Source organism: Leopardus geoffroyi, chromosome B1, assembly GCF_018350155.1.
Source record: "Leopardus geoffroyi isolate Oge1 chromosome B1, O.geoffroyi_Oge1_pat1.0, whole genome shotgun sequence".
Classification (NCBI taxonomy): Eukaryota; Metazoa; Chordata; class Mammalia; order Carnivora; family Felidae; genus Leopardus; species Leopardus geoffroyi.
The window spans coordinates 100,715,537-100,736,581 of record NC_059327.1 but is presented as its reverse complement, the minus strand read 5'-3'; the positions used below and the strand labels follow the sequence as shown (position 1 = coordinate 100,736,581).

The 21,045-nt window shown below is 38.0% G+C and overlaps 1 long non-coding RNA gene across 1 annotated transcript in view; it reads left to right on the top strand.

Annotated features, from left to right (window-relative positions):
- The window catches only part of LOC123592792, a 144,419-nt gene that overhangs the window by 4,609 nt on the left and 118,765 nt on the right, over positions 1 to 21,045 (top strand). The window contains exons 2-3 of the long non-coding RNA XR_006709939.1: positions 3,297 to 3,368; positions 4,090 to 4,212. This is a non-coding gene — a long non-coding RNA (uncharacterized LOC123592792). The remainder of the gene's footprint in view (positions 1 to 3,296; positions 3,369 to 4,089; positions 4,213 to 21,045) is intronic.

Genomic DNA, 21,045 nt, shown 5'->3' with positions numbered 1-21,045 from the left:
ACGGGCACCTAGGTGGCTCAGTCAGTTCAGCATCTGATGCTGGATTTCAGCTCAGGTCATGATCCTACAATTCCTGAGTTTGAGCCCCAAGTCAGGCTGTGCACTGACAGTGCAAATCCTGCTTGAGATTCTTCCTCTCTCCAACTCCCCCATTTTTGCTGTCTCTCTCTCTCTCATTGGTTCTTTAAAAAAAGAAAGTTATACTTGATACAACAAAGCAACATACAGCTCCAGCATCATCATACTCTCTGAAATTCCTTCCTACAATGCCAAAGAATTTCAAAATAAGTTTATTTTGAGGGACTAAAATGAGTGTCTAAAACATGTATGGCTATTTATTGAGGTCATTGTGAGAAATAATAAAACACACAGGAACACAACGTATTTACAGTGCGTATCTGCTTAGTATTTGGTATATATAAACCTGTACTCAGTCTTTAGAACATGAGCTTCAGTATCTGCCAGGATGGATATGTTTCTCCTATTAAAAAGAATGTTTTCCCCAAATAATACTTCTTTGGAAAGAGACTTTGTTGATTATATGGCTGTTGGATCAGAATGTGAGCCATTTTTGATATACATGCTTTTAAATGCTTCTCCGCCACTTTATGTGTATTCAAGTTGAGTAAGGAGGTAGCAGTAACAGGTTATCATAAATGCAACAAGGATATCTATTTTCCACAAGTGAGTATTGTTATTATCTTGGATGAGTAGCTGAAGGGAGCTGTGGTACATCTAGCTTCTTCTCTTTGATCCTCATTCTGCTTGTCATGGTTAACATTTGTTATGAGATGTCTTCTAAACTGAGGAAAGGCTTAATGACCTTTCATGGTTCTTAATTCAGCTCTTTCCATTGCCAAGGAGCAACTTTACTGTGTTGTCTAAAATTTTTAATTTTAAAGTACTGGTAGTGACAGTAGGTGAGTGGTAAGCAATTTTAGAAAAAATATATTGCAAAAAATGAGTAGAGCTATTTCCAAAGTATTTTAGCCAATTCAAGATTTATAAATGCACATTGTGGGTTCTCAGGGAATATTAAACAACATTGCATAATGATATGTGCCTCCATCTGGTTTGGAATGCTAATGGAAGAAACTGATATTTATTGGGTACCTGCTATGAACTAGATACCTTGCAAGGTTCTTATATACACTAGCATATTTGATCCCTTGAGGTGTTATTACTAGCTCTATTTTTTTAGTATTTTTTTAATTTTTTAAGTGTTTATTTATTTATTTTGAGAGAGAGATCTCACACTTACACACCTACATGTGAAAGTGGGGGAGAGGCAGAGAGAGAGGGAGAAATAGAGGCAGAGAGAGAATCCCAAACAGACTGCACTATCAGCACGGAGCCTGACGCAGGGCTCGATCTCACGAACCCAAGAGATCACAGCCTGAGCCGAAATCAAGAGTTGGATGCTCAACCAACTGAGCCACTCAGGCACACCACTAGCTCTATTTTAAAGATGAAGTCACTGAAACTTTTAAAGGTTAAACCAAATTTCCCAAGGTCAGTCAGGTAGTAAGTGCAAACTAATCTTTTATGAAAACCCATGCCCTTCTGACTATACCAGTAGTCAATTTTTCTAGAATTCCTGGGTCTTGGCTGCTAATAAAATAGATAATATTTTCCAAATCTATAGTATCATATTTTGCACAAATTCCCCATGGGCACAGTTATAAAGCAGCATTCTGCCTAATACAGATATTTGCATACCCGTTACCGTCTGCCTGTCTTCTACCCATCAGCTAAGCTAATCTAGTCCTAGGATTATTCCTTCAGGTGATGCATTACACTGATCTTTTCCTGTCTATTGCAAAGGTTAAAATACTATTCAGGTCCTTAAAACGTATCACTTGAATGGTTAACTTGTCCCTGTTGACTCTGGTCTACACTGAGAGATGTGACTAAATTAATATACTGAACCACCATTTTTGTTAAGTCATCTAATATCTCCCAGTTACCTGCAGATAAAACTCCTAAGGGTGACATTCAAGGATATATATAAACTGTCCCCAGTCTGCCTTTTCCGAATCCCCTACCTCTACTCCTCTATGTGGACCTGGATCCAGTGTTGCCAAATGGTCTTCCTCCACCTCCACCTGCGCATAATGTTTTTCTTGCCCGGTCATTCTTAACAAACTTGACCATTCTAAGCCCATAGCACATCCTAGTTCTTCTCTGAAAGCTGCCCCTATTAGCTCTTTCCCACTTCGGCCACCCCTTGTTAAACCAAGGGTTTGGCCACAACCACTTACTGCAGGGTATTATGAAAAGAGAACAGGTTTGAATACTGATCCCTTTACTTACTGTCTATGTGACCTTAGGTCTCTTTATATTTAAGACTCAGTTTCCTTAAATATAGGTGTTTCCTCATTTCCTCATTCGACTTATCATGGATGAACTTCTTTTCTTATGATTCAATGCCTTAAGTTGTAAAATGGAGGTAATAAGAGTAACTATTATAGAATATAATGAGTGAGAATTTACTGTGTATTAATTAGGATGAGTTAGGTTATGTTTCAGGAAAAGTCAACCCCAAATCTTACTGCCTTAGAACCACAACATTGTATTTCTTTCTCACCCTACATGTCCTTCTCAGCCTGGCAGAACTCTGTTTTACACTGTTCATATTCAAGGTTCCCAGAACCTTCACTGACTGGAATAATACAGGTCACTGTGGCAGGGGGAAGGGGATGTAGTGAGTTGCGTGTTGATTCTCAAAGCTTTTGTTGGAAGCGATGCTCATCACTTCCCCTCACATTTCATTCACCAGAGCAAATCACATGGCCACGGCTAACTTCAAAGGGACAGGGAAGAATAATCTCACCAAATGCTCAGAAGATGGTAGCCCAGAAACATTAGGGGATGGCACTAATGACAGTCATAACTTTCTTGTGTTATTGGACAATTTTCTTATGGTACAGTTGAAGTTTTATCTGTTCTTCTACAGCCTAGGCTCGTTAGAGCCAGACTGAGGGTGTGTTCTCTGCTGTCTCTGTCCCACAGTGATCAGGATAGACCCTCAGTAATGTTTGACCGAATAGGTGATTAGAATACTACTCCAAGTGGCTTTTCCCCTGATGCTAGGGACCAACATAGGTTTCAAGTCCCACGATTTGCTTTGTACTAAGGAAAGACTTAAGTAGAATTTACGTAACACAAAACCAAGGTGAGGTCTCGAAAGGACCTGCTATCTTTTTACTTGAGCCTGTATGGAATGTAAACTGTGAACTTGGTGGCATTAAGAAAAATGCTCCTTTAAAGCTTCACCTTTTCTTTTCTTTCCAAAGGACCATAGTCAAAGGCTGGAATTAATTTCTGATTAGTCTGAAGGAACAATATGTTACCTGGATCAGAAAGAGGTGAGTATATCATATCAGAACTTGGGCTTGCTCAGCCTCAGGAACATACCTGAAATCAACTTGTCTAGATCTGCAGGAAGGGCTAGAAAACATCTTTGGTGTTGAGAGATGACATTTTCAGTTGAAAATCACCTGCTGGATAGTCTGAAGTTATAGTATGTAATTTTTCATTTCTTATCATGTAAGACATTCATATTTGTGATAGTAAAGTTAGTAAATATAAATGGATAAAAAAGAAAACACCATAAAAGGGAAAATTACCCAAATGAAAAACATCTTATTTCTCATCTTGAATTAATGTCTTTTAAACAAAACACCATATACTCTTTCATTGCTGTAGTGAATGTTTCTTACAACACTGATCAATTAACATACTGTGTTATAGTTTCTGTCACTACACTGTAAATTTACAGACAGTCAATTTACATCATAAGCTTGGCCTGATGTTTTCAAAGAAATTCCTTTTTATTAAACAAATTGTAAACAATACATAACAACTGTCTTTCTCTGACTTGGAATTACAAATCCCAGATGCAAGCATGGCTTTCTAAAAGTCACAAAAACAATCTTTAAGTAAACAAAATGAAGTGGGTCACAAGTAAGCAGTTCCATGAGTCTATGGCTTGATGTGCAACAGGGATGAGAGAGGCATTACTAAAAATCAAGATGCTCTGAAAGAAATGGGCAAGGGAACTCTTCTCTATTGTGGGGCTCTTGACAGAATGCCAAAGTTGGAGAATGAGTCACTTCTGCTGCCGTCAGAGCTGTTCCAGGAGCCTACGAAACTGAAGTCCATTTTCAGGCACTCACTACCTTTGATGCATTTGATGAGGAGCCTCAAACAGTAAGTCAGAATGCTGTCTGGCCACGGGGAGAAGAAGGTTCCAGCAGGCATGCCCTCTGATCTGACTTCATGATCCTTTTCTCCTCTTGGCCACCCTTGGATGAAAATGTCAGTGGGTAAACTGTGCGATCTCTTTGAGGGACTGACTCAATTTGGAGATAGCCCTACCCTCTCAGGGCCTCTTCCCTCCTCCTGACCGGTGAGGAGAATTTACTGGCTTCAACTCTTCAGTTGACCTTTTAAAAAGGACATGGCCATGGCTGGTTTGGGGGTATCTAGTCTCACCGAATGGACGTCACAACATGAGACTGAGTAAATCCACAAAGAAATGGTATATTAAATGAAATTAAAATGCAAACTGAGGGCCCTGGATGACATGACCACTTATATTCATTTAGTGCATTGTAAGTTGGTATTATTGTTATTGTATTACTATCTCCATTTTATAGACAAGGAAACTGAGGCAAGCAGAGGTTGAGTCTTGCCCCAAATCACTTGAAAATGTTGCTTAGGTTTCCTTGTAGCTCAATATTACGTGTTGAATGATTTATAATTTCTTTCCTATAAATCCATGCAATACCATTTATTGCTTTCTCTCTTCCAGCCTTTCTCTCCTTCAAGCCCACTATTTTCACCTGTAAACTTTACTTGGTTTACCCATAGTGCTCTGAATATGCTGTGGGTGTTAGCATCTGGACCCCTTTGGTTTTGCTTTCTCCTCTCAGTCTCTCTTCTATTTGCTTAAATTCTATCTGTTTCCTGAGGATAGTCTGAGTTCTTGCTCCTCTGTGAAGCATTCCTTAGGCTGTTTAGCCCACGGAGATCTCTGTTATCTGAAAAGCTCCCTTGGCATTTGTTACTTGTGGTACTTCTTTAGTGCTTACTGAGTCCCTAGTAGTGGTGGTTATCTTTGGATAAGTGTATGTGTTAAACCCCAGTCGAGACTGTGAGTTCCTTCAGGGCAGAACAGCCTTGCATATAGCAAGCTTCAGTGAATACTGGTATATCATCTCATCCTTTATTATACTTTTCTTCCTGTGGAAATATACGTAGCAATACTATATATTTTGTGACCTCTAAACAGAATGGCCATATGATTAACATCATTATTCATGCTGGCATAGTCCACACAGGAAGTAATCAGAGGAGATGCTAAATTGAGAACTTGAAGCTTGGGAAATATTTATTGTAGCTTAATTTTTATTTAGTATTTCTTTAATAACTGAAAAGGATTTATAGCTTTAATGACAAATACCAAACTTTGTGACTCCTGTGTGCTTTATTTTGTGACATGTGCTTAAGCATCGGTAAATTGAAATCACAGACCTGAAACCCAAGCAAGATACACTGTTCTATTTCCTTGAAGACAGACTTCTCCCCTGGAGTTGAGCTCCTATTGAATGCTAATACTATGTCCATTTCATCAAAGCCTTCTTCAATCCTTTTTTAGAGTCAAAATAAAGATCTGGATAACACCCAACTATCTGCAACTTAATCCTGTTGATTTCAAAACCCTTAGCACAAAAGGCAAATAAGGCTGAGCAACTTTAAGGCACATGCATTCTGCATATGTTTTCTCCAAAGATACAGGGTACTAGGTCTTAAAAGACTTAAGCCTGAAGTTTGTAACGTTGATAATAAAGGATTTTTTGTGTTTCAACAGCATCAGATGTTTAAAGATTAATCTATCTCTAAATCCATCTGCAGGAGACCCAGATGTGGGATATAGAGATGATTTGACCAACTTTATGGGGAAAGACTGGAATTTTGCCTTAAATGGTACTCTTCAGAGACAAGAATCCTGAGTTTGGCAACATACATTAATAAAAAATAAGTGAAGAATTTCTAAATCTCCATTTCCCTTTAGTCTGTGAAGACAGTTTTAATATTAGATAATTGCCAAGCAGACACATGATTAAAAGATGCTGTGAGGATTTGAATTAACTGATGCAGGGAAGTAAGAGGTAGGAACAGAGCCAGAAGAGACGGGACAGATATGACATTTTTCTGAAGAACACATAATTTTTTTTTTTTTTGGCTTTCTTTCTTCAAACATACCAGTTCACAGGATGATCATAATCACAACAGTTTACATTTACATAATGCTTTACCACTTGCTTTCACAGATTTTATTCCCACTTGATCAGAGGGTGCCTGCTTTGTGCAGAAGACCTAATCTTGAAATAAATCATTTACTATATGAGGATTTAAACAAGTCTTTTGGATGAAAAGTGCATTACATATTTATGAGCACTGATTTCAAGAATCACTTTGAAAGAACTATTGATGTTGCTCTATATTAGCGATCTGAACTTAATCCCATTTGATTCATCCTTGGTTTTATTTTCCGGAGGTTTCAAACCATGTTTGTAAATCCTTGAGGGCCCATTTCCTCTTCTAAGAAGGAAAACATTTAGGTGCAAGTCAGGAACTTACGAACCTTCTGTCACTATTCTCAGTATATTGGGGAAACCAGTTTTCTGAAATTAAAATGGCAGTCTATTTTTGTGAGGCAATAATAATGATGATGGTAATGATGATAATAAAATGTAGGGGTTCTCATTCAGTGCAGCAGGAGAGAGGAGATTATAGTCTATTAAAACAAAGTCCTTTGATGTCTGCTGTGAGGAGGGATCCCAGAAATGTTATTATTCACTTTTAAAATGTATTATTTCTTGAGTGCCCCTGATTTATTTTTTTATTTAGAGGTTGTTTATAAAGGTTATTGCCATTATACCAGTTGCTTCCTGTGTAATCAGATCCCGAACATACTAGGAGAAAACAAAAAGATAACTGCTTGTAACTGAAATTATTTTTTGAGCTCCTGGGAAGAGAAAGAAAAAATAGAATAAACATTGTTTACCGATTGCCACAGTTCAACTCCCAGCAAAGATTTTGCTTTTTTAAATAAAAAATGAAATTAAGAGGGAAAAGCCTTTTTCCCCCCGCTTTAGAAAAACAAAAGGGGGAAAAAAAACCCAAAAGCAGGGGCAGCTTTGCAGGGCCACTGGTGCCTGAGTAGAATTGCTAACTGGTTCCTCTCTCTTTTGCTGGGCTGTCTGTATTCACTGTATCACAAGCTTGAAGCCAGACCTCATTTGACTGAGCCAAAAAATGGTCCTTTTGTTGCTGTTTTTTTCCCTAGTGTCATCTCTCATGGTTGCCTGGGCAACCAGTGTGTATCCTTTCAGCATAGGTTACTGGGCCCCAGGAAGGAAGTGCTCCAGCGCTGGCCTGCTATTTTTATAGAACCGTTACATAATACAATCTATTAAAGCTTCCTCTTGGTGTTTTATTGCACAAAGGGGAAATTAAGTTTGATGACTCCTAAATGTTGGATGGAGGATGTCAGGTGACTCGGATTGTTTGGCTCAGGCCACATAGCAACAATATTCCTATATGCAATTCAAGGAGAGCCGATATACAATCATGCCCTTGGCAGTGCTCCCCTGCCTGCAGATCACTGGAGGAAACTGAGCTCTCAGCTGCTCAAGGGTGCAAGTTTTGTCCAACTGCACAAAGCTCCCTCTCTGGTAGGATGACAGCGGACAATGGAACACTATTCAGTTAAGGGCAAAGGGAACTTTAAAGGTGTAGCACATATGCTTTTAATAGGTGGGATGATTGCTGGAAAAGAGAATTGGATTGAAAGGAAGAGAACCCGGATTCTCTTCCCAGGACTTCCATTGAAGCATTACACAACTGCTGTGTACTCTGTGGTCCTACTGAGTCAGCTTTGCCTCTGGGTAATTCTGCAGTGGCCCAGGAAGGGGAGTGTCAGGGGAGGGAGGGCATAATGGCTAAATGGCTTTTTGGTGGAGACCACTAGAGGCCACAGTGTCTTTTTGCATTTGCAGCATGCCTTCAGGGATGCTCCACTTGCCACGGGAACAAATAAGGAATGCAAGTTCTTAGCACCTTCTATTCCCACCTTGCTTACCAGTTACAATTTACTACCAGTCTGAATGAAAGAAGGTGCAAAATGCACAATGGGATCAGAAGCTCTGTCCTGGAACAGAAATGAATCCCTTTATCCTCAGGGGAGATTTATGGCCACAAGTGACCTGAGGTTGAGGTTCCCTAGACTAGAGAGTATTTGAGCTGGCCACTCCTTCTTGTCTCTTCATAGTCTCCCTCCTCTGCTATTTTGTTGACTCCCATTGCTTCAACTAAACCTTGAGGTTCTCCGACTCTGAAATCTGCATCTCCAGCCTGCTTTTCTTTTTTTATTTAAAAAAATATTTTTTTTTACATTTTTAATTTATTTTTGAGAAACAGAGTGAGACAAAGCGTGAGCAGGGGAGGGGCAGAGAGAGAAGGAGACACAGAATCTGAAGCAGGCTCCAGGCTCTGAGCAAGCAGTCAGCACAGAGCCCAATGCGGGGCTTGAACCCACAAACTGTGAGATCATGACCTGAGCCGAAGTCAGACGCTCAACCGACTGAGCCACCCAGGTGCCCCTCCAGCCTGCCTTTCTTAGAGGCTCCGCTGTCCTGTATTTCCAGTGCCTGCCAGAGATCTTTCTCTGGTTGTCTCACTTTATCTCCAGCTCAACATATCCAACAGGAAACACAATTCTTTTGTTTCCCCAACCCATGACCCTTGCTGACTCCCTGGTTTCCATGAATAGCTAAATTCAGAGAATGCTAAATGTTGCTAATCATCTGGTCCAGTCTTTTCCATTTTGTAGATGAAGAAGATGAGGCTGAAGAGGTTAAGTGGTTTGTTCAAGGTCACCCAAACTGTTAGGAACAGAAGGAAGACCTCTTTATGATGCATCCCACTCCATTCCACCCAGGCTTGATGTCTCTAGGCATTCTAAACCCTCCTCCCACACCCAGTTTTCTCAAACCTTCTTTGTTGATCTCATGATCTAGCCTTTCCTGTTTCTACTCCTGCCATAATAATTGAGATCTTATTTGCATCAAAAGTAGACTATTTTAGTTTTTGGATTGGTTACCTCCTTCAGCTTCTAGCCTTTGAATCAATATTTCATTTCACCTCTGAAGTGATCCCACAACTTCATCATGTCACTTTATTACACAAATAGTTTTGATTGTTTATAATATATTAAAGCCTCAATTTAAATCTGGCCCTTGCACCCCCAACTTGGTTGCCTTTCTATCTTTATCCCCCATGCCAGTCAGTGGCCCTCTGTTAGGCAAGGTTTATTTTATTTGCTATTCTATTTTCATAGGTCAGAGATTCGTGGACTGTTTTCCCTTTTTGACACTATTGCTTCAGATAGGATGATTTCTAATGAAATATTCCTAGTCTTGTTCTCTAGGGTTCCCAGAAAATAGAAAATGATATGGATAGAATGATAATGACTATTTTGTGCCAGCCTGTAGTCACTCATTTGGAACAGTTCATTGAGTATTTACATTATGCTCAAGCAGCAGCGAAGAAAGATACGGCCCCTGCTGTGTTGGAGCTTATTAAGTGCAGAAGGCAGGCATTACACAAAAATTACATAGCCATTAAATATATGATTACACAGAGAACTAATTTATCACAAATGCCTTTAGGGCTATGAAACATAAGGACATGAGAGGAAATAATGGTGGAGGTGAGAGCAGCAAGAGGATGGGATTGAATGTGGACTGGGAGTTCGGAGAAGAATTTCCCGAGGAAGTGACATTTACACCAAAATGAGAAAAACATGATGGGGTGGGAGAAGCAAAGGCAGTGGGTGAGGGAGGAGGAAAAGCCTATCAGGGCTACCAGGAGGGAATAGATTTGTGAGAGCCTCCAGGAAGCAGGGATCTGGAGGTTTTGCAGCAACTGAGAGAAGGCTGTGATGCTGAGTCTCGAGACTGGGGGGGTTGGGGGAGGGGTGGGGGGGGCGGGAAACGGCGTGGGGAGCTAGTTAGAATGTGTATGCAAAAAGTTTAAAAAAAAGCCCCTTATGACAGCACCCCATCCCTTTGCAGGCTTTATAGTCTATAAGTCAGGTTCTTTCGATTTTAGGGAAAACCTTATATATGTTAAAATTCCTTCTCAGAGAAGTACACAAATAATTGTGTATCAATAACAGTGTTTACTTTCTTTGTTTTTAAGATGTAATGATTTAGGAGATGGGGGTTTGGGTTGGGTTTGAGCTTTCCTCAAACCACTGGTTTCTGCAGTAAAGTTAAATTTATTATGGTTTCTTATCCTAGGAATTTAACCTTATTTTCCCTGTGGGAAGAAGTGGTGGCTTTTTTTTTTTTTTTTTAATGTGTAAACTCAGTCTCAATAAATAGCTGGTTTACTCTGGAATATCAGACTAGAGGAACTTCTGATTGTTTAACTTATGGCCATTAAAATAAGAAAACAAGGCCCTTTAGATAAGATGATTAAAATGGTCTTTTATTTCTATAAATTCAGTTGAGTAATAAAAGAAAGCATAAGACATATGAAAGGTAGGGCTATAAAACTTGAGGATATAATTTAAAATTCTTTCTCTTAAAAACTTTGACCTAAAAAAAAACTGCTCTGTGTAGAAGGGGAAAATAATAGGGCTGGAATGATGTACGTGACTCTGTTCTATTAATGTAAACAGGAAGGACGGAGAACATTTTTATTTTTTCTTTCCCTTTGGCAGGCTCTCAGCCCAGCTTCCTATGGGTGGAAATGGGCAATAAATAGCAGGGTATCCAGTGGCCTCTTTCTAGGCCTCCTGGCTACTAGCATTGGCAAGGACATCATTCCCCTTTTCTTCTTATTTTTAGTGTTGATTTTTTTCTTTCTCAGGGTTGAGGGTAAGGCAGGGGCCTGTCATTATCAGGCAGTGAGGTGAACCACAGAGACTGGTTTCCCAAGAATCTGCACCCAACTGCCAACATGGTGGGTCAGAGCCATCATCTTTACTACTGCGGGTGGTTTTCCTGTGAAAGGGAGACTTCCTTCAAATTAAACACACACACACACACACACACACACACACACACACACACGAGCAGTGTGCACCCTCCCTGCCTCCCATCTGTTAACTTGAGAAAATATACCTCTTGTTCTTATTCTCTTCTGCAAATAATCCCCTATGTGTTGAACCACAAAGTACTAAGTAATTTCTGAAGATAAATCATGCCATATTTTCTTGTGTTTTATGATAGTTCAGCAAATACTTTCTGTGGCTTTGACAAAAGGACAGGATTTCCTCTATTAATGAGGGGGGAAAGTAATCTATAGTTTTAAAAAGGCTTTGGAATTCCTGAAAGAGAAATTGTTGTAATCCTGGAGGTTTGGGCCAGACTAAGTTATTTGGGAGGCCAAAAGGAGAGAAACAAGGATAACAGTTTCGTAGTTGATGACAACCTACCTTAACACACTGTAGGTATAATCTATGTAGAGGGAGTCGCTATAAAGAAACACCAGAACTACGGTACAATTACAATTCTTCATGCTCATTAGGAGAAAAGAAATTTGGGGGGCCCTTCTGCTTTTGAGGAAGACACTTTTTCCTTGGACAAACTAAACAGAATCCACATCAATTTCTTTTCCACTGAAAATACAATGGTCCTTTTCCAGTGACCTTAGATTCTATAACTAAGTGTACCTGGACAGGGCCCGAGCACTTGAATGTATCATTCCGGTCTCCTGGCTGAAGGGCCATTGCTTCCTCACTTATGTAACCTAGCTACTGTTTCTATCTTGTGAGGTATTTGAACATCATTTGAGAAGCTGTAAGAGAAAGCTGTGAAATAATGAAATATTTAATATTCCAACTAGCCTGGGAGCGATAAATATGTTTTCCTGTTCAGGTATAAACAAGATTATTTTATATATAGGGGACAGTGTATGGTGCCTCTGCCTTCTAGTGGCTGAGAGGATGTAGTTTAGTGGGTGTTTGATGTTGTGTTTTCATTTTTATTTATTTATTTTTTTAAAGTTTATTTATTTATTTTGAGAGAGAGAAATAGAGAGAGAGAGAGAGCAGGGGAGGGGCAGAGAGAGACAGAGAGAGAGAGAATCCCAAGCAGGCTCCTTGCTGTCAGCGGAGAACCTGATGTGGGGCTCAAACTCACAAACCATGAGATCATGATCTGAACTGAAACAAAAGTTGGATGTTTAACCAACTGAACTACTCAGGCATCCTTGGTGTTATGTTTTAAAATACCATTGTCATTTGAGTCCCTCATGCTTTAAAAATGTATGCTTTCTCATAAGAGATACTGTAAAGTTGCATCACTGAATCCATATGGTTGTTTGGGAGGAGGGTGCTCACACTTGCTATGAGAATACCCTGTTTTATTTCATTTGTGACTGTCTCACTCCTGAGACTATGCTAAGAGTGACATTATATTGTATCTTATCTGGCTACATCCATTGTACGTTGCTAGTTAAGACAAATGAGAAAAAAAAAAAATGTTTTAGAATTTTTGCTTTATTGTCTGTTGGTACCATAAATAGTTGCCGGAGATTGAAAGCAAATTCCAAGACCAGCAACTAACTTTCCAAAGCCTCAGTCTTTTACAAACTGCTTTCAGTTTTACAAATGCTGTGATTATCAGTCCTTTCGGACACTGGCCAACTAAAATGATGCAAGAATTCTAACCGCCTTTAATTCCATTATTAAGAATAAGTCTAAAGTTGTCAAAATTCAGACCTGGAAGGTACTCTACATCTTGTCGAGTTTCTTACTACGCAGATAAAGAAATAAAAAGCTGGAGTGCCTGGTGGCCACATGGTTGTTAAGTATGCCAGGTGCAGACTAGCTGTTGTATTGAGACCCATGCTGTACTGTAGTGTCTATTTCTGTGTGCAGTTTCACGGAAGCCTGGCATTTGGCTAGGCATTTTAATTTCTTTTAAAAAAGTGTTTATTTATTTTGAGAGAGAGAGAAAAACCATGGGTGGGGGAAGGGCAGAGAGAGAGAGGGAGCCAGAGGATCTAAAGCTGGCTCTGTGCTGACAGCAGAGAGCCTGATTTGGGGCTGGAACTCTCAAACCGTGAGATCATGACCAGAGCTGAAGTTGGATGCTTAACCAACTAAGCCACTCAGGCACCCCTGGCCAGGCATTTTGTATACATAATGGTTTTGAGAAAGTATCAAGCTTAAATCCTTCTGCTACCATGTACCTCTAGAAGGCTCATTTCTCTCATCTGTAAAATGGGAATACTCTACCTTTTAGGATTATTATGGAGATTAAATAAAATAATCTGTGTAAAAATATAGCCTATAGTAAGTACTCTATACATGTTAGTTATTATTATTATTCTCATTTTCATAAATCATTAAGAATATCTTTAAACTGTTAGGTTGAAAATTCTGACTATCAAAGGTAGTAACCTATTATAAATTGATCCCATTCATCTAATATGTTTATTATCTACCATATGCAAAACACCATGCCAGATCTTTTGAGGATTAGAAGTATGAATAAGAAATAATCCCTGCCCTTTCAAGGTGTGTGTGTGTGTGTGTGTGTGTGTGTGTGTGTGTGAGACAGAAAGTAAGTAACATGAGGTGGGGATAAGAAATGGTAGAAATAAACTTCGGTGATATGATATATTATCTTGCTCAGTGTCTGTCTTTCTGGGTACTGGCACATCGTTTACTGTTTGTCCTTTATGAGTTTCTCCTGAAGCAACCTCACTGAATTTTTACAACTTCCAATGGTTTTTGAAACTCTTGGTCTTCTCCTAACAAAGGCTGATCTCACTACATTCAGGAAGACTGTTGAGATTCTCAACTACTCCCCCTGCCCTCCATCTGAACAGTCTGCAGTTGTTTACATGCCACAGGAGCAAGATTTCCTAGTGGACATTAGCGTTTATAATATTTCTGAGAACAAGATTGCCTGAGGATAAGGGCAGATTTTTCTTAATGAGAACTTCTATCAGAATTTTTCCTTAAAGTTTCTGTACCACGAAGTTACAAAAAACACAAATAGTCCTTCTCTGAAGGCGGAACCTTCGGTCATCTGCCAGTATTTCCACCCATCTGTGACTGTGGTTTCTCATCTGGTGAGGGTTATCCTGTTTCAAGTAAACAGATCTTGGTTTCTCACCCTTTGCTGTTGGATACTATCTGCTGCACTGTTATCTATTTCTTTTTCTTGCTGGTAAAAATACCTGGGTCTCTTTTGTTTTCAGGAAAGTACCAAGGGGTCTCCACTCCTTTTTGATTATGATGTCATCTCATTAAGAAAGAAAAAAAAAAAAAACACCTTTCTCTTTCTCTTTCAAGAGTAAGCTCATGGAATGTGTGTATACATTTTATAGCCATATTTTTTGCCATCCATCCTACAATATCCCCTGTCCCTACAATCTTCCATTCAACAGAAATCATTTATACTATGGTCATCTTTTGTCTGTACCCAAAGGTTTTGCTTCTGATTTTGACTCCAAAAATATCAATTCTTTCTGGCTTAACATTAGTCATGGTAGAGTTTCTTATTTATTCTTACATGTGGCTGACTTCTTCTAACTATGAGTCTCCCTGGAAAACCTCTACTTTTCTACTCTTGGAAATGTAACCTCTGACGTGGCTTCAGATTATCAGCCATGTCTAGATGATGCATGTATCCATATCTGCATCTTCTACTTAACAGACACATGTCCAATGTTATCAGAATACTGTTATCAGAAGCCTCTCTACCTGAATATCTCAAAACCTTCAGAGGCACAATTCCCAAGTTAGTAGATCCTCTTTCATCCATTCCTCCATTTCTCCCCCATCTCCCTTGCAAGTGGGAAGGCTTATAGCTGTTCTCTGATTTTTTCTTCTTCCTGATTGTGTTATCCCTGGAGTACTATACTGAAGTTTGCATGCCCCTTTCTATAATCTGATTTATGCCCAGGAGCAGGGATTCTTAGGTGTTATGGGCTTGTTTATTGCCCTTTCTTTGGAGAGTCCTTTGTATCTCTTGTTTGAAGTTAAAAATACTTGTAATTAGAAACAAGATTCTTTCTCGCTCATTTGGTCAGCATATATCTAGACTCTCCCCTGGGTCTATTACTTGAGTTTAATAAACTACAGTTTAATTTCAGTAAGCTTTGGTTTTCTAATCTGTAAATTGGGACTAATAGTATTAGCTGTCTCATAAGGTTGTGGTTGGAATTAATGTAATACGTACAAATCAGAACAGTGCCTGGGACATAGTAAACCCTTGTTATGTTAATTATGTGAAAAAAGTCAGAAGATTCATTATCATGTTGTGATGAGGTCAGATTTCTTTTGTTGTTTTCTTTATTTTTGCAAAAACAAAACAAAACCACACTCGAAATCCACAACTTTTAAAGGATTCATCTTTAATTCTGGATCTGAAAGAGCTTTTGGTTAATTCTTACTTGTCTTGATTCAATTTCATCCTCCTTAATTATAGTGCTCTTTAATGATGATTAAAAAAAAACCTAAAAACATGTAATCTTTAGGAGGTATTTAATATCAAGTCTTCTAATAAAGGGTTGCTATGAAGAAAATCTTTTGGTAAAGGTGATTCTCAAACTTGAGTTTGTTGAAATGGCCCAAGAAATATAGTAAGGGATTTGCACTGCGGTAATGTCTTTGAAGTCTGGTCGCCTGCCTTTAATTTTGCAGTAAGCGCCTAATCTCATTAGATTTCATACACTCAGTGTTTGCACTTGCACAAAAGCTGTCCAAACAAAGCCAAAATGTTGACACCACCGTCCTCTGATGGCATTTAGAATGAATATATTAAACACACTTGCACTAGCATTGCATTAAGCTAAGAAATAAATTTTGAACTTTGAACTCAGCAGGATAAAAAAGCTTTACTTGATAGCTGAGCGATTGTATTGCGGTATGGTAGAGGGAATTCATTGTGTTGTTCAGAGAATCCAAACTTGCAAACATTCTCTACATACAGTAGGCATTGCACAACTAAAGAATTAAAGTGAAGAACGGTCCTCAAATCCCGTTGTTAGGGACCTAAATGGAAGGTAAAGTGAGCTGGTGGATTTGCTTTGAAATTCACTGAATAAACTTTGATTAAATTCACTTCAGAGGAGGGCTCATAATGAAAGAATATCTCCAAGTTAGTGTGTGAATTAGAGTATGTCTTTATTCAATTCACTTCGCTAATTTACAGATTTAGAAATTTCCTTTAAAAATCTGGCAGTCTCATCTTTGTATTGAAGGTTTGGAACTGAAGATTATAAAGAGTGCGCAAATGATTAAGACTTCTTTGGCACTTCTCATAAAATAACTATAGCAACGAACCTGGAATTGAGAATGAACTAAATCTAAAAGGCAGCAGTAGATAGTGGTTTCTAAAGAGATAGTCCCTAAAAGAAATAGATTTCCCCATAAAATATGTGTAAATGTTTATAAACCTACATATCTGGAACATGGCCATCAATTAGGAAGTATGTGCTGGGAAACTTTGGTCAAGGAAAATCGTCATCTCGAAGTTCATATATTAAAGTTTGTGATGTGGCTTCCTGAGAGTCTTATAGTTCCTCAGCCCAATTGTTTTCACTCTTACTTTACATATTTATTTTACCTGGATATTTGCTTTTGGCTTATATTAAAGGATTTTTAAAGAAACAATATTTAAAATGTACGACACTACCCATTGTCAGGATGCCATTGAAGATGCTATCTATTCTTTTATCATCTTTTTCATGAACATCCTTTTATGAAAACCAAAAAAATTCATGTTGGGAGTGGTAGTAATTTTTCTGAATATCTGGCTTGTTTTCACTTTCTGAGCATTGGGAACTGGAAATTCATTGATCACCTTTTCATCTTTGCTATGACTTCCAGGGGAGCTCTATTTGTTTCCTGATGCCAGCAATTATAGAAGGCTACAGGGAATATAGCCTGTATGTGTTACTTACTCTTGGCTTTATTATTTACCTATCCTTATTTTCCTCTTGTTCAAATTCTCTGAAAAATCATTATCTTTTAAACTGCATAATTTAAAAAAGCTGTCACAAATCCTTTGTGGAAAGGGATATGTATATATACATTCGTAAATTCACGCATTCATAGATTTCTGTATCATAGATTCATTGCAGCATAGATGGTCACATGGTTTCCAAAACCACAGCAAGTTTGAAGCTGGAAATTGGAAGGAGATGAATAATCGCTAGAGAAAGGACAGTAAGAATAGCAACTGATATGACAACTGATAACCTCCATCAAAGACACCAGAAAACTGTCCTAAGGCACAGCTCCCAAAAGCATGCAGTGTAGGACTGAAAACCCTTCTGTCTCTATAACCTAAGGAGTGATAATGTGCTGCAATCTGTACATGCTGTTATAAAATGACCTTAACAGTGAGATAAGATTATATTCTATTCCACATACTTTGTCTAACAGGCAGTGTCCTCTTTGTTATTGACTAGAAAGGTGTACCTAAAAAAAAGAACAGCTTTTTAAAAGACTAGCCTTTAGTTATTGGGAAAATTAACAGAAAGAAAACTCTTACTTTTCGGTGAGGCTGAATTAAGGCACAACATATAAAAACCATCCATTGCATGACCTGGTGTAAAATTGGTATTTTGCTTCTGAAATGGGTAAAATTTTACCTGGCGCAAAGTTGGTATTTTGCTTCTGAACAAACAAACAAATTAGCATTTCCAGGAAGATGCTACCTGTTGTACCACGTGAACTCACCTGCCACCAATGACAACGTAGGCTCATTGAGGTTGAGGACATGAGGACGATTCATTGCCCATGAAGGGGAAGTTTAGTTACCAAGGGCTGAGTGGGAATTTGGTTCAGATGAAAGTTAGATAATAGCAAGCTAATGTCCCTTTCTTTGACTCAATTTACTTTTTCTTTTCATGAGGTGCTGGAAGGTCCTTTGCTCCTTGGGCTGCAGGAGGAAGGGTGCATTTTGCAGAGAGAGACAAAGATATTTGATTCTCACTTGTCAATGAACAAAGGCAATAGAGTTTATTACCTAAGCTAGCCAGCATGGCATAGTGCTTAGAAGGATGGACTCTGGAGCAGAATTCTTAAATCTTGGCTCTACTACTTACTGGCTGTGTGGTCTTAGACAAATTACTTAACTTCTCTGTGTATTAATTTCATCAGCTTCAAAATATCCCATACCACAAAAGGTTATTGTGAGTTCCTATAAGGAGACTGCTTAAAACAGTGTCTTATTATATTCAGTATATTATATGTTACATAAGTGACAAATATTCAATATTAACTATTAGCATTAGTTAATTTTTAAATAGTATTAACCATTGCCAGTGAAATAAGAAGGAAAGAGAAATTTATTCAACTTCTTAGGTAATATAAATTACCATCCCTTTTTACATATTACATTAAAATTTTTCCTCACATTTGCAAATATGCTTATTTATTCTGTTCACATGCATCTGAAAACACTTAAAAGGCAGTAGTATGTGGAGAAATAGATTTTTGTCTTGGCAATAACAATTGTTGGGATCTATTAAGAATAATTCTTTTTTTCTAAGTTTATTTATTTTGAAAGAGAGAACAGCGGGGGAGGGACAGAGAGAGAGAGAGAGAGAGAGAGAGAGAGAATCCCAGGCAGGCTCTGCACTGTCAGCATACAGCCTGACTTGAGGCTCAAACCCATGAACTAGGAGATCATGAACTGAGCCAAAACCAAGAGTCAGTTGAGCATCTGACTTAGAGCCACCCAAGCGCCCCTAAAAAGTTTATTTTAAATGTGATTTTAATCTCAATTTAAAAATAACAGAACCAAATTAGAAAACATTTTCTATTCTTTATTTAGTTCAGCCACATGAACAAAACCACCATTGTGGAAAAAACATTATGGAATAAAATATGGTGTGCTTCCATCCAATCTCTTTGATATATGGACATGTATGGGTATAGAGAGGTGTTAGTAACAGGGATTCTCAAACTACTTGTTTTGCTGCCATACTTAATGGATGTTTATTTAAACATGCTCGAAATATTCCTGTAAGCATTTCCTAGCACAGTGACTGTATTCTGTCCTGTCACTGAAATGTAAGTAAAATCATTTGCAAATGTGAACATCTTATAGATTGCTTGTAACTCAGTATTAATACTCTAGCTCATTACTAGTTAAATGGGTGTCATAATGCTGAAGGGGCAAGTTTGTATTCTGCCTTTTCCCTTAATATTATTTGTAAGTATTTTTGATGTAATTATGAATTTAGAAATTGTTATTATGAAAGTCTTTCAAGCGGAGCACACACACACACATGCATACACACACAAAAGAGGAAAATCTAATGAACCTTACATACCCCTTACCCAGATTAAGCAATAATCCACATGTTGTCACACTTGTTTTGTCTCTGTTTTCTTTCTTTGCTGGGAGCATTTTAAGCAAATCCTACATTGTGACATTTGCTATTTCACCCCTAGACATTTCCGTATGGGTCTCTAAAATAAGTAATTTTTCATATGACCACAGTACCTTTATCACAATGAACAAAATTAACGTCTAACTCATAACATATTCAGATTTCCCCCAAAGACTCGGGTCATCCTAAATTGGTTTGTTTGTTTCAGGATCCAACAAGATCCACACATTGCATGTGATTTGGTGTCTCTGCAATCTTTTAAATCTAAAACTGTGCCATCCAATATGGTAGCCACTAGCCACAAGAGACTTTAAAACTTTAAGTTAATTAAAATTAAGTGAGACTAAGAAATTCAGATCATAAGTGACACTAGCCACATTTCCAAGTGCTCAACAGTTCCACATGTCTAATGATGACCATGTTGGGCAGTGGAGATACAGAACATTTCCATCATTGCAGAAACTTCTTTAGATAGCAGGCTCCAGAAGGTTAACATCTCCCCTGCTTGGTCCCAAGTCACTGAATTACTGAAGAAACTAGGTCAATTGTCCATAATTCTGTATTGCTTACTTATGAACAGTTTAACATGTTCTTTTCAACCTGATAATTTCCTATATAGGATGTTTTATCTAAAAGCTTGAACAGATTCCAGTTCCATTATATATATATATATATATATATATATATATATTTGATATATATATTTGATATATATAACTATAAATATAATATAAATAAATATAAATAAAAATATGATTTTTATTCATTGAGTATATAGACAATATTATATTTAAATTGTCTTTTATTCTTGGACATTGTTTTGTTTTTACTTTCTATATAGTACTATGCTGAATATTTCTGTGGATAGAGATTTTTTCTGTATTGTCTGTATTTAATTTCTATATTTCTGTATCCTAAGTTAGTTCTTTAGGATAAATGACCTAAAAAGAAAATTCTATATTAAAGCTAGTAGCAGTTTTATGGCTCTTGATACATATTATTTACTTACTTTTCTAAGGGACTATATCAAATGATGCTGCCCCCAGTAATATTTGGGTACTAGTTTTACCACATCTTCACCAGCATTGAGTATTATCATGGAAATGATCGCAATTTTTAAAAATTTAATAGTGCCCTGCAATTTGAATATGTTTTTCTGTAGTTCTTTTTTATTCCTTCATGTCTTGGGCAGGCTCACACCAGTGAGGCCCTTCTTCCAACAGGGTACAGTTTTCAACATCTTAGACTTGAAGGCAGGATGCACCAGGAGGCTTTGCTCTGGGCCTTTCCTGCCTAGATTCTTTGGGCTAATAATCCCTTTTCTCTCTTTATGATTCATTCTGAGCAGGCTTAGTGGTTAATCTTCTATTTCCAGTTTTATGCTGTGTTCCTCCCCCTTGCCTAGATCTGAAACATCCTTTCCTTCAACAATTCAAATGTCTTGGCTATTCATTTTCCCCTTTGGTTCAGAAAGCTTTAGTTGTCAATTCTGTTCCCTTGTCAGCAACAATTTTTATTCTTACTGGCTTAGTCAGGCTGTCTGCCCTGGCTTTCTTTATAAGTGTTTTTGTGTAGAATTTTTGCCTCCTAGGAAGCCCACTG